Source organism: Mustelus asterias, unplaced genomic scaffold (assembly GCF_964213995.1).
Source record: "Mustelus asterias unplaced genomic scaffold, sMusAst1.hap1.1 HAP1_SCAFFOLD_288, whole genome shotgun sequence".
NCBI lineage: Eukaryota > Metazoa > Chordata > Chondrichthyes > Carcharhiniformes > Triakidae > Mustelus > Mustelus asterias.
This window is the reverse complement of record NW_027590253.1, coordinates 36,178-48,381: the sequence shown is the minus strand read 5'-3', so window position 1 is coordinate 48,381 and position 12,204 is coordinate 36,178. Positions and strand designations below refer to the sequence as shown.

Genomic DNA, 12,204 nt, shown 5'->3' with positions numbered 1-12,204 from the left:
GTTTGGCACCAACTGCTCCTTTGTTTCGCCAAAGCGTTAAAGAGTAGCGAAAAGTAAGGGAGAAAAACACAGATGTTGCAAGCACCTGGCGCCAGAGGATCAACAATGTGCATTGAAATAGCAGTTGAACTGGCTGACAAATTGCCCTCTCGATTCACACTTTGTGAAAAATTTAAATGAAATGCCCTTCCGCAAAGCAATCATCATTATTGCCAAAGAAAGGGAAGAACCCGCCGAAGTTTGAACGCAGATCGTTGGATGCAAAGTCCAGAGTGCTCACCATTACACCACGGAACGCAGGACGCAACTAAGGGCTGCAAATGACCTGTGAAACAAGACTATTTCTGCTGCTATCTCCCGATACGGCTTGGGAAGGAAATGACTTGATGTCGATCTGGGGGACTGTGTCTTCGCATAGTGAGACGTTTCTGTTGCACTTGCTGTTGCTGCCACATCGAACGAAAGAGGTCAAATTCTTCGAGTGATCATTTGCAGCTTGTGGGCGCGTTTTGGGATCCGTGGTTTACCGGTGAGGACTCTGAACCTTGAATCCAACAATCCGAGATCAATCCCGCCAGCGCATTGCTTTTTTTTGCTGAAGGGCATTTTATTTTCAAATGCTCAGAAAGTGGAAGTCGAACCACTGAGGAAATCTCAGCAAATTCCACCGCAATCACATTGCAGACGATGCAGCGAATGACTCTCCTGGCGTCATTGCATCAGCTCCAAAGGACTTTTCCTCAAGAATACAAAGCTCTGAGAGACATGGAAGCCACAGTGGGCAGGGGGTCCACCTTCATGTGTCGTGTCATTCACTCACTCATCTGTCCCAACTTAAACCAGACTTCGGAGGCGACAGGCCAGAGTGCGATCCGTTGCACCATGGAATTGACAACACTCTGAGCGAAGGCACTATACTTTTCTCCCAAAGCACACACATACACCTGTTCTCTCGATTCTGACTTTGTGAGAAAATTAAACGAAACGCCCTTTAACATATCAGTCATCTGCGTTGACAAATTAAAGCAAGGTTCCGCCGAGATTTGAACTCGGATCGCTGGATTCAGAGCCCAGAGTGCTTACCATTACACCACGGAACCAAGCACGTGGCAGTCTGACAATGTTCGTTCAATACCTGTGCCAATTTGAACAGTAAGAAGTCTCACAACACCAGGTTAAATTGCAATTTGAACAGCAGGGAGAAATATCTGTCCCACTCACAATCCCGTCAATTACCAAAGCAATCCACATTCACAGTGCCCTTGCTGGTTCATTCTGTCGAAATGTGTAAGCTATCTACAACTGCATTAAGATTCAGTGCACCTCACCACATTCAAAGAGCAATGTGAGCATCGAACTGATATGAACCTTACTGCGGTAAATGTACTGAACATCAGCTTATCACAGCTCTGCTTTCGTCACAATGGAAGCCAGTGTGAAAGTATAAACAATTTCAAATCTTAATAGACAAGAAGGAGTTTGTGCCTGCGGATAATTGGCGCTGTGCACGTTGCTGTAATCAGTGATGCGCGATAAATCACACGGGAGGCAGGATGTACCCGGGAAATAAAGGCTTTTATTGCCAACAATAACGGAGCTACTATATACAATATACAATCCCAGACTGAAGGGTCACCAGGCAGAGCAGTGACCTTTATACCTCTCCCAGGAGGCGGAGCCAACTGGGGTGTACCATAGGACTATATTAACAGGTCGAACAGCCCAACCCTAACCCCAACAGTAACATATCTACAGACTCATAGTACTGGCCAAACCATGGCTCAGCACTCCTGGTGGTAACCAACAATGGTTCACCACAATCAGTATCTGGGAGAATCAGGCAGATGAGATCCTGCTGGTCCCGTGGTTAGGATTCGGTGCTTTCAGGGTCGCAGACTGCCTTCGATATATTCAGATTTTAAAAAATAAACAAGCCAGCAATACTTCCTGTTCCAAAGCAACTCTGCCAGAATCAGTGCAGTGAGATTTGTAGTTTTGTTTCCGAGTTGGAAATGTTACATGGGTGACAGGCTGAGATCAAACGCAGATAGTCAAAGGCAGTGATAGGCTGCAAAGCGCTGACGATGGAGATGGTGATACAAGCTAAAATCCGGATGGTAATAGGTCAGATTTAACCGTTTACACTGACAGAAATATCACTTATTTCTGGATAAACATCTCGGGCTAAATGACTTCTAAAAAATTCTCCCTGAATGAAACACCATTTGACTTCTACTGATTGCAAACAGTTTTTATTCAGAAGTCCGTAATTGTGAGATGAACAACGCGGGATGGAGAAAGCCTCAGTTTGAGTGGTGTCACTGCCGGAAGAATGGAGAGCTGGAATTTAACCAGGAAATCAGCAAAGTTTAAAAACAATGGCGCCCAACGTTGGGCTTGAACCCAAGGCTCTGAAATTACATCTGCCATGCAACCGACAAAGATAGCCAGGCTACTGCTGTGGTAACCGTTGTCCGACTCTTAATATGCATGATCCCAAATATTGTTCGAATCTGGTGTCTCAGTTTGTTCTGATTACAAAGTTTACAATTAACGGACCAACAGCATCCCCATGGTTACCAAAAGAGAAAATGCTGGAAAATCCCAGCAGGTCTGCCAGAATCTGTAAGGAGAGAAAGGAGCTGATGTTTCGAGTCCTGATGACACTTTTCCAAAGCTCAATTAGAAATGTCAGCTTTGAAAAGGGCCATCTGGACTCGAAACGTCAGCTCATTTCTCTCCATACAGATGTTGCCAGACCTGCTGAGATTTTCCAGCATTTCCCCTTTTGGTTTCAGATTCCAGCAGCCGCAGCAATTTGCTTTTATCCCCAAGGTTACAATGCGTTCCGCTCAATCATCAATAACATCATTCAAATCGTCTACTTCTTAGCTGCAGTTCCTTCAAACATTACAAACTCCTCTTACATCTTTCATTCTGATCTTTTCTCTGCAACATTTCAAGATTCAACTTTTGAACGAATATGAATCATTTTGTGACGGTAACAAGCTGTTCGTTCCCATCGGGAACTGAAGCACATTGAGACACAGAGAAAACGAAGCAAATACACACCCGAGAGACAGGGGCCTAAGGAGAGACAAACACAATGAAAACAAGCCTGACACTAACGTGGTTCTGATGGTGTTCCAGTTCCGGCTGCAGCATCCGTGAATGTTTCTGTGAATTAACGGAAATGGGAACACGCCCGAGCTTTTGCATGGATTTGATTTAATTCACTCTGTAGACATACAATTAAAAGCAGGAATAATGAAAAGCGGGAAACCCCAATGGATTTTAATTCGATCACGTTAATCACTCGGACACGATTACTAGTTTCTAAGCTATTAAGCCAGCCGCAGGTCCAATGTAACAGTTACTCTACAGTTTACTTGAAACGTCATTACTTTTGACGTCATTAATCGAACATGTAATCACTAAAAATTCATGCAGTAGAATGTAGCATTATTCATTTTGACAGGAGGAACGAGCAGAGGCAATGCAAATATGAATTGCTGTGGGCAATTGATAGGCTTGTGGAACCAGCTTCGTTCCTCCTCCAGCAAAGTAGATCCGCTAGTTCAAAACCCGTCATCGTGTATGTGCAGTGTAGTGGTTATCAAATTCGCCTCACACGCGAAAATTTCTGTTTCGAAACCCGACATGAGCACTTCCAATGCTTCAGTTTCAGAATAGCTCCGATTTCAGTATGATTTGCATTCGTCATTAAGCATCAATTGCGTTGCTGCGCGTAATCAGCATTTTCTGCTTTCAGTCAGTGTCTGTGAAGGGCAAAACAAGACTCACCTTCTAGCTGGGTATCTTGTATCAGACTTGGAAAAGTCAGAGATGTAACAACAACAACAAGCGCAGAAGATAAATCACATGGCCCAAACATTGTTCACTCAAGGATCTGATACATGCCCAAATCTGCCGCTCTCAAGTCTCAACTCCCTGTTCTACATCTCAGACATTTCCACACTCATCAAATATCAACCAACAAAAATTCAGCCTGCTCCTCGCTCCACAGTTTGTGGTAAACTTACTGTCGATCTTCGCAAGTAGTTGGCTTCATTACAGCACTGTTTTTTTGTAAACCAATGGTCGCGAGTCAAATTCTCGCTGGAGCCTGTGGTTACGTTTGAGATTCCGGTAACAAGTTAAATGGTGAAGTAAGTTGTGGGGAGGAGACAGACATTTTAGATTAATGAGCAAGAAGATTTAGTTACGGAGGGAGAGAAGTCGAAAGAACAGAACCTACTTGAAAAAGTTGAGGAAGTTATGTGTTGATGCTCAAAGTGGTGAATGGGTACTTTGGTCTTCATTATCAGGGGAATGAAATGCAAGAATCAAGAAGTCTGCCACAATTGTAACCTGGTTCTTGTGAGACCACAGCTGCAACACTCTGTGCAGTTTTGATCCCCACGATGGAGAACTGATAGACTTGCATTGGAGGTTGTAGCGGGAATGCTCGAAAGATTGGATCCTGAGATGAGGGAGTTGTCCAATGATGAAAGGCTGAGTAAATTGGGTGTTTATTCTCTGGAGTCAGACGAAAGAGAGGAGATTGTTTCCGCTGGTCAGAGAATCTAAAGGACGGGGACACAGTCTCAGGATGTGGGGCTGATCATTTAAAACTGGGTCAGCTGCTATATCAGAGATTTGGTTCAGAATTGGTGGGCCGCATGTCCTGATTCTGCATTGCAGGGACACAATGATAGGAATAGATTTAGCAATGTCGAATTCAAATAAAATTAGACAAATTATATCAGTCCTGCACATATTAGCAAACCTACTGTCATTCTCAGTAACCGATAGAAATTGATGCTGTGATTGTAGATATAGAACTGTAACGCACCATCACACCGAGTAAATCTACAGCCCGTTTAAATGTTAATCAGTGAAATTTTAATCAGCTTCCGCTATGAAAACATGCGGGAACTGACTCAATAAAGTCTCCATTCAAAAAAGAAGTGTTATTTCCTCTTACAATTTCAACGCTTTTGTTATTTTTTGTACCATTTAGCGTGAATATTTATACAGTAAGTGAACAGAGATTTGATGCTAAAAATATGTCCACATGTTCCCTCCGGGTACATAACCACAGTGACGCACACAGAGGAGCAAACGTAAACATAGGCGGTGAGCGTGACAGACGCTTAAGGACGTCAAAGGCGGAGGCTTGACGCTCAGTTGTTGAACATTTGACTGCATATCCAAAGGTTCCTTGTTCAATTCGGGATGTCCTCTTCAGTATTTAACTGGAGTTTTTTTGTAATTCTGACAGTCCTTCAGTGGTTGGAAAGTTCTTTATGACGTCCGCTGGTCGGAAGAGGCTCTATATAAATGCAAGTCTGTCTGTCTTTAATTATCTTCAATCCCAGTCCTCTGTTTACTGACTCAAGTCAATGGAAATAGTTTGTCCATATCTGCTCTATCAAACGGCCCTTTTTCCATTTTTGGCAGAAGGATTTAACCGCTGCATCAAAACAACATTGTGGAGGTAAAGTAGTCGAAGGAACTTGTTTAGATTTGTAAACTATATCATCATGTGGTCTTCCTGTATCAGACTTGGTACAAATCGAACTGGCGTCAAATTTGCAGAGAAAAAGCTTCCAGCCTGATTAAGAATGACGCGCGTGGCTACAGCCATGTTATCCTCTCTGGCGCGATCGGTCAGCGAACATGGTTATTAACCGAAAGATTGGTGATTCGAGACCGTCCAGAGACGGCACTGCCGCGTGTTTCATTTTCCCCCACCAGCTTTTATTGTTACACAGTTTTTCTTTATCATTTCGTCCATGGGCGTCAATGAAAGTATTTCTCATGTGCTTCCAGCTCTGCTGTTAACCGGTGTTATCGACATTACTAATTCAGTGAATATTCATCCCAAACACATTTGTAGTAATTTATATATTTCAAATACTATTAATCTTAATAACTGAACGCGAAACTTGAACTCATGGTTAATCCTGGGTTTCAATTTAATTTTCCCACCCACTCCACTTCATTTCCGGTTCATTCAGAAATCTGTCCATCCCAGCCTGAAGTGTGTTCAGTGAAAGAGCTAGTCTCATTCCAAATCCTTTGCGAGTGGTTCTGGAGAATAGAAGAATGGTTAGTGATTAGCGCCACTGTCACACAACTCGCTGCACCCTGTTCGATTCCTGGCTGGAACCATTGGGTGTGTGCGTTTTCCCCATGTCTGTGTGGGTTTCTTCCGAGTGCCGCGGTTTCCTCCCGCGTTCTGAATAGACGTGCTGATTAGGTGCATTGACATGAACTGTGACGACTCGGGTAGCTTCACTGCAGTGTTAATGTAAGCTTGATTTGTGACGAACAAATAAATTCAAGAATGAGAGGGGGTGTCACTGAAACTTAAACAATTTTGACAAGGCTTTATAGACTCGAGAAACTTATGAATGGTGATGCTGATTTGGTTGCGTTTGTACAAGAAATGCAGTTTTATTCCATTTCTGACGAGAAGTTTGTAAGTAGCTCAGATTTAATGCAGCAAAATGAATGTTATTCATTTTGACAGGAGGAACCAGCAGAGGCAATAAGCTGCTGGGGGTAATTGACAAGATTGTGAAAATGAGCGATTTTGTTTCTCACCGCAGTTCAAACTGGGTCAACTATTCCTGTTTTCAATCAGGAAATAATTCCAGCTCCTCTTAATTCATGTGCTACACGCATTCAATAAATTTTTATTCCCTGACCGGGAATCGAATGCGGGTCGTGGCAGTGGGAGTGCCGAATCCTAACCATTAGACCATCAGGGAAGATAACGACGCAACGTTTAGCCTGACTTTTCCACTTCAGCATTTTTAAAAATACACAAGAAATATTTGTTGGACAAAAATCACATCCAGAATTAACACGAGTGACTCCTTCAGCCAATGAAACACTAATTGTTGCTGTCTGGAACAAGGAATCAACAGTGAGGTCCCACAGGCTGTTCATGTGTATCTTGCAATTTCCAAACAGACCCATCTCATCACTGCTGATCCTGTGAAACGGATGAGGTAACACACAGCAGGTGTTCATCGCTTCAAACTATCTGCTTTCCACCTCAGCATTGTGTAGCCTTAAAAGCACCGTTCTTTAAAAGTTTTAGTCTATCGTCACTCCACTGATCATTACCGACTTTCTGTGTATTTTATATTGTGATAAAACCTGTATTTATAATATAAACAGCTGATGGTAGACATTCTCTGCTGACTTGGCAGCATCTGTGGACACATAAACATCTAAATACTTCCATGCGTTAGCTGTTTCTGAATTATAGCGATTATTGCGTTTGCAAAGCGGCAAAATATTTTCAAAACAACTGACTCATTTCAAACTGTTTTTTGTTAAATATTAAGGCATTACATTGTCTCACCGCCATAGGACATTTACACTTCGCCATGTCTTGAATAATATTGTACAACTGCAGTCAGAGAGAAAGGAAAAAAATTGGAACAAATATTATTTTCTGAATCTTACGTTAGATCAATGAATATGCCACATTGCTAAGGTTTTCAGCCGAATTGGAATAGGAGAAAACAAGGTTCTAAATTGCAATCAGACTGCACGGTTTGATATTCTCGGCCGGTCACATTGGTCATGAGCAGAGTTTCTATAGTGTAGGGGTTATCATCTTCATATCATACAGGATAGGCTCCCCGATTCGAAACATGGTTGAACATGATCGAAATTTACTGCTGGAAAGTTGCCCGATTACTGTAGTTCGTTGTTGGATGTGAACTGAATATGGATCAACCAAAATATTAATTTGTTCTTCACCAATTATTGGAAAAAATGCTGTCCGTGTGCAGCTGATGTCGGTTTGATGGATTAGCCATGGGAAATGTGTGGGCTTAAGTGGGTTAAGGTGGCGACAACAGTCTCGGTCAGGCACCCTGGGCCTACATTCTCTGGATCATGTGTCAGCCATTTATGACTAAGGTAAGGAGATATTTCTTCTCTCAAAGGCTTGTGAATATTTAGAGTTCTGCAGCCGGCCAGAGGTGTGTGGATCCTCAGTCGATGAGGACACTGAAGGGTTGAGTTGGAGTGGTTTCTGAAATCTAAGGGAATGAAGGGCTATTGGGATAAGCTGGGAAATTGGGGTTGAGGTGGCGGATCTGCCTTGAATCAATCGTGGAGGAGGCTCAATGGGACATGTGACCCAGTTCTACTTCATTGATTCTGTTCACTATCAATACCAGATCCGGTACCAATGACGTCTGCTGACAGCATTGAAGTCTTGATTAAGGCGTATGGTCGAAACCCATCACTGCTGAATTTTCAATTAATTAACTTCATGGAGTACTTTGATTTGATTTTTTATTGTCACATGCATTAGCATACAGTGAAAAGTATTTTTCTTGCGCGCTACACAGACAAAGCATATCGTTCATCGGGAAGGAAACGAAATATTGCAGAATGTACTGTTACAGACACAGCTAGGGTGTAGAGAAAGATCAAGTTAATCCAAGGTAGGTCGTGCATGTTAACATGTGAATTCCATGCAGTAGAATGTATCGTTAAACATGTCAACAGCAGGTACCAGTAGACACAATGCAAATATAAATTGCTGTGGGCAATTGACGTGTTTGTGGAGCCAGTTTCCTTACATCGTTGCACCGCAGTGTTTCTGATAATTATCACGTTCGCCGTACACACGCAAGTTTCCTGGTTCAATCCAGGGCAGAAATGAATTAAACAGGAATAGAAAATGTTGGAAAATCTCAGCAGAACTGACGGCATCTGTGGGGAAACCAGCGTTTCAAATCTGGATGACCCTTCATCAGATTTCCTGATTCGACACACTGGCTCTGTTCTCACTTCACAGATGCTGCCAGACCTGCTGAGATTTTCCAGTATTGTTTTTGTGTATTTCAGGTTCCAGAATCAGCAGTATTTCATCTTTACAGAAACATTTCCAAATGTTTTCAATTTCACAGTAACTCAGCTTTCGGAAATAATCACGTATTTGCCACGAATCATTAACTGCCGAGTATTTCCAACATTTTCTGATGGTAACGCCATGAATCAGCCTGTGAAAAGAACAAAACGGATGTTCAGTGATAGAAAGCAAGGGCGGGTGATAAAATGAAACAAGCAGTGATGGATAAGGCAACATTTAGCTGGCGATGGTGGAGGCCGGGTGGTCAAGTCGTTCAGAACCAATCCATTCACCTCCAAGGCCCAGAGTTGATGATAAACTGTCAACTAAACAGAACATTTTACTTAGCATGTAATCAGTTTCTGGAGGTGAAAGTATCTGAAAGCAAAGGAAGAGAATATCATTTGCTGCAGAAGGTAGAATGACTGTGTGACGATGTCTGTAGCGACAGTGACCGGGAATGAAGCAATGGAGACAGTAATGATGATCAATGAGATACAAATCTCTGATGTTGTTCAGCAGATTTACCACAAGAAGCTACAGAAGACGCAGAGGTTACGAATGATCTGCGAATGTGGTGAGCTGCAGTGAAATTTAGTGGAGCAGAATGCATTATTATTCATTTTGACAGGAGGAAGCAGCAAGGGGAATGGAATGAAAAGTTGCCGGGGACAATTGACGGGATTGTGCAAGTGGGTTTATTTTGTTTCTCCAGGGGGCTCAAACTGGCACAATGATCACTCCTGTTATCGATCAGGAGGCAATTTTAGCCCCTCCTCAATCATGTGCTGGTCGGCAGCTATAAAATCAACATTCCCTGACCGGGAATCGAACCCGGGCCGCGGCGGTGAAAGCGCCAAATCCTAACCACTGGACCACCAGGGAAGATGCAAGCAAACGTTTTTATCTGACCGATACATTGCAGCGTTTTTCAAATACTCGAGAAAGGTTTGTCGGGGAAAAAATACCTCATGTTTAGATCGAACCCGAATGACCCCTTCAGTCAGCAGCAAATTACTGCAGATTCTGGAACTTGAAAGAAAAACTTAAAATGCTCCAAAATCTCAACAGGCATGACGGCATCTCTGGAGAGAGAATAGAGCCAACATTTCAAATCTGTGTGGTCAGTCATCAAGGCTGAAGACAGGAAAAGAGGGCGAGATTGATACTTTAAGTGTGGGAGATGCGGGGGCGGGCGGGTGAGGGTGGGAGCCGTGGGTAAGAGTTGACAAAGTTGTGATGGAAAAAAAATCAAAGGGAATGGAAAGGGTGGCGGTAAAAGCAAAATACTGCGGATGCTGGAATCTGAAACAAAAACAGACAATGCTGGAACATCTGAGCAGCAGCGGCACGGTAGCACAGTGGTTAGCACTGCTGCTTCACATCTCCAGTGGACCTGGGTTCGATTCCCGGCTTGGGTTACTGTCTGTGTGGAATTTGTGCATTCTCCTCGTGTCCACATGGGTTCCCTTCGGAAGCTCCCGTTTCCTTCAACAGTCCAAAGATGTGCGGGTTAAGTTGATTGACCAAGCTCAAGTTGCCCTTGGTATCCTGGGATGCGTAGGTTAGAGGGATTAGTGGGTAAATATGTAGGGATAGTGGGGGTAGAGCCTGGGTGGGATTGTGGTCGGTGCAGACTCGATGGGCTGAATGGCCTCTTTCTGCACTGTCGGGTTTTTAAGATTTCGATGGAGAGAGATATTTTTGGGAATGAAGGGCCATCAGGATACGTTTGGAAATTGATGTTGATTCCTGGGATTCGCCATGATCTCCTCAAATTCCGGAGGAGACTCCATGGGACATGTGAGCCAATCCTACTCCATCAATTCCGTTCCCTGCAGCACCAGATCTGATAGGGATCACCTCTGTTAAAAGCATTGGTGAGTGTTCTGAGGCATTGAATTCGAGGCAGCAGCATTTGTGGGGGAAAGTGATCAAATGCCGCAAATTACAGGTGTTCAGTTGATTTGCTTTACACGTCATGAATACTTTTTCTCGAACACGTTATTACGAAACTTTAATGCAGTAGGAAGTATCATTATTCATTTTGACAGGAAAAATCAGCAGAGACAATGTAATATCAATTGCTGTGGGCAAAAGATGGGCTTCTGGAGCCAGTGTGGTTGTTTCTCCAGTAAACCGGATCTGCTTGCCCAGAGGTCATCACCGTGTTTCTGTAGTTCGGTGGTTATCACAGGAGCCAGGTTAATTCTGAAAATATCTGGTGAGAACGAGGAATGATGGGAAGTGTACATGATAGGATTTGAACTTCACTTCGAAAGTTCAAGTCCATCACCTTAATTCCTGGGCAGGGAATAGAGTCTCACTGTTTGTAATCCTGTTATTTATATCATGATGCAAAGATGCAGGCGTTGGACTGGAGTGGGTACAGTAAGGATTCTCACCAGGTTAAAGTCCAACAAGCTTATTTGGAATTGCGAGCTTTCAGGAGCGCTGCTCCTTCATCAGGTTGTTCAATTCGGCAGTCAGAAATTCAGCCTGTGTGTGCTATCGAAAGGAGCCACTTGAACACACGCTGCTTTACCCCAACAACGTTTTAAGTTGGTAATGTCCCTGCTCGTTGTTCATGACGAAAACGACACCGCACGCACTCCTGCGTTCAATCTGAGCTGTTAGACCAAAACTCAAATCTATTTTGGCAGCGGTGGGATTCGAACCCACGCCTCCGCAGAGACTGGAGCCTTAATCCACAGCGCCTTAGACCGCTCGGCCACGCTACCACATCGAAATATATCGCGATCATGTTATTTAATGATAATGTTACTGAAATTCATTAAAAGCAATTATACTTGGAAAGGCCATCAGGAAGCATGAGCCTGCTCCTTCTCTGATTCAGGTAAACCTGAACTGCGTAACAAACAGAAATCACCTCATGTCAGAAACACAATGAGCTGCAGTGAAGGGCCGGCATCATTTAAACTGTCCTTAAGCTCGTCTCTTCCCAATTTCCTGCCAGAAATGACAAGAGAACCTTGAATTTGCTCAGGTTCTGCACTGAAGGACACGAGGCGAAATTATGTTTTGTATCTTCATCCAGGCAATAACTCACAGTTTTCACAGTTTGGATGTGAGCAATAAATCTTCAATTCCAGACCAGTAATCGAAACAGCAGGGAAAGAGTCAAACTCTAACCACCAGGCCAGCAGCTTACAGTGTGTTTTAGAATTTAATTTATCCACGCTGCTTTTGTTACTTTAATTTTCACGCCACTTTCGCCACAAACAGCTTTCTCCTGCAAAATGGCGCCTTCTGTTTCAACGCCAGTGATGTGTTCAGCCAATGACAACATAATA

General features: G+C 43.3%; 3 non-coding genes across 3 annotated transcripts; all 3 read right to left on the bottom strand.

Moving 5' to 3' along the window:
* Nucleotides 1–1,028: 1,028 nt before the first annotated feature.
* On the bottom strand, nt 1,029–1,100 carry trnaq-cug (transfer RNA glutamine (anticodon CUG)). Its single transcript has one exon. It is a non-coding gene; the product is annotated as a tRNA-Gln (tRNA).
* An 8,603-nt stretch (nt 1,101–9,703) lies between these two features.
* On the bottom strand, nt 9,704–9,775 carry trnae-uuc (transfer RNA glutamic acid (anticodon UUC)). The gene has a single exon. It is a non-coding gene; the product is annotated as a tRNA-Glu (tRNA).
* Nucleotides 9,776–11,547: 1,772 nt separating this feature from the next.
* trnal-aag (transfer RNA leucine (anticodon AAG)) lies at nt 11,548–11,631 on the bottom strand. Its single transcript has one exon. It is a non-coding gene; the product is annotated as a tRNA-Leu (tRNA).
* Nucleotides 11,632–12,204: the final 573 nt, after the last annotated feature.